Genomic DNA, 6,624 nt, shown 5'->3' with positions numbered 1-6,624 from the left:
AGCATACTTGATGCAATAGGTTGACAAGACCTAATATGCGATTGGCTAAGAAATTTCAAACTTGTCTGAACCTTGAACATGTAGGATATGTTCTAGACTCAAATGTTTACGGTCCCTTACCTCCGAGGCCACTCAAGAGGAACATGAAACTTTGGACAAATGGAAGGAGCATGATATGAGAGCTAAGTGTTACATGCTTGCTTCTATGAGTAATGAGTTACAAAAGCAACATGAAAACATGCAGTGCAGTGAGATCCTCCTTAACCTATAAGAGTTGTATGGTGAGCACAACAGGAATGCTAGGTATGAGATATCTATACAGCTATTCCGCATGAGGATGTCTGAGGTACATAATGTTGGTGATCATGTCCGCAAGATGATTTTGCTAATAGAGCAGTTGGAACATCTTGACTTCAACATGTATTTTCAACTACAGAGGGATTTGATCCTTCAGTCCCTTCCTGAGTCTTTTAGTAATTTTGTGACAAATTTCCATATAACTAAGTAGGAATGCACCATGGCTGGTTTACTCAACATGCTGGTTATTGCGCAAAAGAATATGCCGAGCAATAAAGGAAACGAGGTAGCTTTGATTGCATCTTCTTCTGCTAGAAAGTCCAAAAAGAAAAAAGGGTAATAAGAAAAAGAAACCTCAGATTCCTGGTCCTTCCAAGAAAATAGCTAAATAGAAAGGGAACGCTAAAGCTGATGGAGGCAAAGGAAAGTGATTCCACTGCGGAAGGATGGGCCTTTGGAAAAGGGCGCCCAGTATCTTGTTTCTCTGAAGGACAAGAAGGATAGACCTTGGAAGGTATGTCTATATCTTGTTATTTAGATTCTAATGATACTCATAGTTCATCTACAGCTTGGGTTTTAGGTACTGGTGCCAGTTCTCACATTTCTTATGATATGCTGGAACTAGCAAATAGTAGCAGCTTGCGTTCTCAAGATGAGTGAGTGTGAATTGGCAATGGCTCAACTGTTGAAGGTTTCGCCTTAGAATCTCAATATTTTTACATTTCTGGACATATGGTGTGTTTCGATAAAATTTTATATGTACCTGATGCTTTTAAAAACATCATTTCTATATCTAGTTTAACTAGAAATGGCTATGAATTTGATTCACTGAGATGATGTTTGCAATATTTATTTTGGAAATAAATATGTTGGTTTAGGTTATATGAATGATGGTCTTTATTATTTGGATGATAATGATAAACACAAAATAAATGCAAGTGATCTAAATGAATGCAATGTCATGGTGAAAATCAACTCAAGTTCAAAATATATTTGGCACTTAAGGTTAGGTCATGTTGCAGAAGATATGATTGCAAAACTAGAGAAAATGGGGATTCTATCCTCATTGGGCTCTGAGCCTACTCCAACTTGTGAATCTTGCTTTTAGGGCAAAATAACTAGATCACCCTTTGTTGGACAAGGGGTAAGAGCTGAAAATATTTTGGAGCTAATACATAGTGATGTATGTGGTCCATTTAAGGAAATGGCTAGAGGCGGTTTCCATTACTTTATTACCTTTACCAATAATAAATCAAGGTTTGGGTATTTGTATTTGATGAAATACAAAAATGAATCCTTTGAAAAGTTCAAAGAATTTAAATCTGAAGTAGAAAATCAAACAAGAAAGAGTATTAGAGCTCTTTGATCAGATCATGGAAGTGAATATTTGAGTACTGAATTTGATGAATACTTTAGAGTGCACAGCATTGTTTCCCAGCTGACTCCTCCAGGAACACAACGATTGAATGGTGTATACGAAGGAGAAATCACACCCTATTGGATATAGTGCGTAGTATGATGAGCTATACTGATATGCCAATCTCTTTTTGGGGATTTGCAATAGAATCAGCTTTGTATATTCTAAATAGGATTCCATCAAAATCAGTTTCTTTTACACTTTATGAGATATGGCATGGAAAAAAACCATGTCTTAAGCATGTTAAGATTTGGGGTTGTCCGACATATAAAAAAAGTGAACAACGATAAATTGGAAACCGGATCGAGAAAAGTCGATTTGTTGGATATCCAAAAGATAGTTTTGGATATTATTTTTATTGCCGACATCATAAAAGGTTATGGTAAGTAGAGATGCCACATTTCTTAAACAATAGTTTGTTCAAGAAGGAGGCAAAGGAAGGCAAATAGAGTTAGAATTGGAGAATTCTGACCAACCAACTAATCAGATGGATATAGATCCATCTAGTCAACCTACACCAATTGATATAACATTTATAGCTGTTCCTCGTAGAATAACCAAGTTATCTCACCCACCAATGAGATATGGTTTCCTTTATAAAGAAGAACAAGAGTTGTCTACTCATGAAGAAATTGATCATGGAGATGATCCACTTACCTATGAAGAAGCTATATCAGATTTAGACTCTTCAAAATGGATTGATGCTATGAAATCCGAGATTGATTCCATGTATAAGAATCAAGTTTGGGATCTTGTTGACCCACCTGAAGGTGTTGTACCTATTGGGAACAAATGGGTTTTCAAGAAGAAAATTGATTCTGATGGAAAGGTAGAGACCTATAAGGCAAGGCTAGTAGCGAACGGGTTTCGCCAAAGGCAAGGAATCGACTATGAGAGACTTTCTCGCCTATTGCCATGCTTAAATCAATTAGGATTCTATTCGTAATAGCTACATACTATGATTATGAGATTTGGCAGATGGATGTCAAAACATCTTTTCTCAATGAATACATTAAAGAAAACATTTTCATGGAACAACCTAGGGGTTTTGAATCCTAAGATGGTTCCAAGGTATGCAAGCAAAAGCGATCCATTTATGGGTTGAAACAAGCTTTGAGGAGTTGGAACATCCGTTTTGATGAAGCCATTAAGTCATTTGGTTTTATAAAAAATGATGATGAGCCATGTGTATATAAGAAGGTTAGTGATAGTGCTGTCACTTTCCTTATCTTATATGTGGATGACATTTTGTTGATGGGTAATGATCTGAGATATGTTGACAATGGTAAAGGTATAGTTGTCAAATACATTCTCCATGAAAGACTTAGGGGAGGCAACCTATATTCCTGGGATTTGCATCTACAGAGATAGAGCGAAAAGAATAATTGGTTTGTCCCAAAGTCTATACTTGGAAAAGGTGTTAAAGAGGTCTAACATGCTTGATTCCAAGAGAGGATTGTTACCAGTGAGAAATGGTATCCACCTTTCTAAAGAGATGTCACCAAAGACACCTGAAGAAAGAGATAAAATGGCCAGGATTCCATATGCTTCGGCTATAGGAAGTTTAATGTATACAATGTTGTGTACTAGGCCGGATATCGCATATGTTGTTAGTTTGACTAGCAGGTATCAATTCAATCCAGGTTTGGAACACTGGATAGCTGTCAAGAATATCCTTAAGTACTTGAGAAGAACTAAGAATTTATTCTTGATTTATGGAGGTGGAGACTTACAATTGGATGGTTATACTGATTCTGATTTTCAATCAAATATCGATGTTAGAAAGTCTACCTCTGGATATGTGTTCATTTGTAATGGAGGTGCGATCAATTGGAAGAGTTCCAAATGAAGTCATTTGCTGATTCCACTACCTAGGTGAGTATATTCTTTGCATCGGATGCTACAAAGGAAGTTTTTGGATAAAGAAGTTAGTGACGAGAACTTGCGATGGTTCCTTCCATTGAGTCGAATTCCACTTCACTGTGACAACAATGGAGTAGTCATACAAGCTAAGGAACCCCGGTCTCACCAGAAATCCAAACACATAGAAAGGTGCTACCACATTATTAGAGAAATAGTTGGACGAGGCGATGTACCCATGCAGAAAATAGGATCAGCTAAAAATCCAGTTGATCCATTCACTAAGCCTATGTCACAGACTCAGCTAGACCGACATCTTGAGAAGATGGGTCTAAGATATTGTAATGAATGGCTCTAGTGTTAGTGGGAGAGAGTTAGTAGTATGCCCTAGAGCATATCATTTAGTATGTATCTTGTACGTCTTTTATTAATAAAAGGCATTTTCACTTTTCCATTTACATAATATATTTATCTGTAATAGAAAAGGTCCATTGATATTTTGTTAGAAATTCTACTCTTAAGTTATTAAGAATATGAGTGATAGTATTTCCAGTACAAAGTATCATAAATAAGTTCACAATCAAGGATACTTCACAATAAGGACATGACTTATTCAGAAAGATTGTATTCATGTTTGTTCTCAAGTTATTTATATGAGATGTAAATAAGATGGAATGGTGAGTTTCATGCCATATAACAAACATGATAGGCACTTATACATGATAAGTAGGCCGAACCAGTGACACTTATGACAAGCACATGGAGTTTACTCTTGTCAATACATTATCATCAATCATATCAATGCATATAATCTTTAGACCTGAGATAGCACAATTATCTTATATATAGGTGGTTTGAGTTTGATCTTTGCTTTCATACTTGTACTGTGTATGGGTATATGGGCATGTGTTGGCTCCTACTAGTTATATATGGAGGTAGGTGTCGATTAAGATGGTATCTGTTCCTCTAAGTAAATAGGGATAAAATCCTATGTTCATTCAATTATTCTTGATGTTTCAAGTTCCTGGCCAGGACAGATACATTTAATCAGAAAAGAGGTTCTGATGAGATAATTCTTTTAATCAAGAACTGGAATTAAAAAAGACATAATATTCATAGCAAATGGGGTTTGACATAAACCATGACTCCAGCTCGAATTGGGATTTTGTAATAAAGAGATTCTAGGGCATGGTAACATATGATTATAGGTTCATTTAAGGTAAACCTCATTACTAATTCGGTGGCCATGGCATGCTATGTTAGGTATTAACCATGGTCTATGAGGTGCATAAAATGATTTAGAGAAATCATTTATGTTAAGAAAGTGTTCTGATGATATTAAGAGTTGATATCATGTCTCATTGCTAATTAGTGATGAGCCTAGTAAGTCACACACATACATAAGTAATCATCAAATTAAATATGATTTAATTAATTAATTAAAGAGTTTAATTGATTAATTAAATAAGTTTGGTTTGCAATTAGATTGCGAAGTCCCTAGCATGGCTTGAAACCAAATCTAGGTTATTGGATGTATAGTATAAGTTAAATTTATATTTAAAGTGTTTAAATATGAATTTAATTAATGAGGAATTTGTTAATAGAGATTAATTAATTAATTTATATTTAATATAAATTGATTAGAAGAAGAGAAATAATTATTTTGAGTTGAGAACTCAAAATTAAGACAGGGCATTTTAGTCATTTCACGGTGACATGTGGCATCTTGAGATGGTGACACATGGCACTACACATAAGCTTGCCATATGTCTTTTAATCATGTAAGATGATCAAACTCAAGATTAAATTTAGGTTAGACACTTGGCACAATGTGATTGGAGTCAATTAAGCCTAGAGCCAATTAGAAGGTGACATGTGGCAAGGGTTTTAATTGGTGATCTAGCTATATAATGTGTTGTTATGAAAAGCTAAAAACACAATTTGCTGCTCTTCTTTGGTGCCACCACCCAAAGAACATCTCCCCTCTCTTTTTATTCATCTCTCATCAATTCAAAGAGATTTCCCAACAATCTCTTGAATTAAAAATACTAGAAATGCGTTTCTAGTGTCACTGTTTATATATAATCTCTCAAAAGGCAAAACTTGATTTTCTAATTGATTGGGAAAGCTTTAGAAACTGATTCAAGGGCTGCCATTGGTGATCTTGGTGTGGACAAGCTAGAGGGACAACATCTGGTGTCCTAGGCGCATCCCAAAGGTGCTAAACACACTGCAGTGCATCAAAAAGGTTAGTGCACTTGTTCTTGATCTAATCTAGGGTGCTAAAGAATTAATCTGTTAATTCTAAAATCTTAAATGGTAAATATAGATCCAGAAAATATATTAAAAGAGTTTTAACATGCTGTTTATCATTGAAATCCAATAGATAAAAAATGAATCTTGCATGATGCATGTGACCCTAGATGAAAAATTTTGAATTTCAATGATCTAAACTTGTATTTTTCATCCCTCCGCTCCTTGATTCAAAGGTCCACCTACTCGAGTTGGTCGGCCTCAAAGTTAGGGTCGGTCGAGGCCCAGGCACGATTCACACCTAAGAAAGGTCAGTCCACACCATCGGTGAAGCGCTCTCCGGGGGCGGTGTTAGGGGACCGGCCCGACATCTTACGCTTGTCCACACCGCTGAAGTGGCATAAGGGAGTGTTGGAGAGTGGCGTGTGCTGCCTAAGGTGTGGGTCGACAAAGCATCAATTAAGGAATTGTCCACGCAGAACTGCCACAGTTGCTCCAGCACAAACAGATAGACCTGCCCCTGCACCTCAAAGGGGTAGGAAGTCCGGTAAATCTGAGGCAGCTGGTCCATCACAAGGACCTGCATCTGAGCCAGTCGAGAGGCTAGAGGCTAGAGCACCTGCCAGAGCTTATGCCATGAGAGCTTAGGAGGAGCAAGATGCCCTGGATGTTATCAGGGGTATGTTCTCCCTCTACAACACATCTGTGCATGCATTGGTCGATAGGATCCACTCATTCATACATTTGCATCAACCTACCCGGAGAAGAGGATACTGGTAGGGAGAGTGACCAAGACG

This window comes from Hevea brasiliensis, chromosome 5 (genome assembly GCF_030052815.1).
Source record: "Hevea brasiliensis isolate MT/VB/25A 57/8 chromosome 5, ASM3005281v1, whole genome shotgun sequence".
NCBI lineage: Eukaryota > Viridiplantae > Streptophyta > Magnoliopsida > Malpighiales > Euphorbiaceae > Hevea > Hevea brasiliensis.
Note: the sequence above shows the minus strand (reverse complement) of the source record.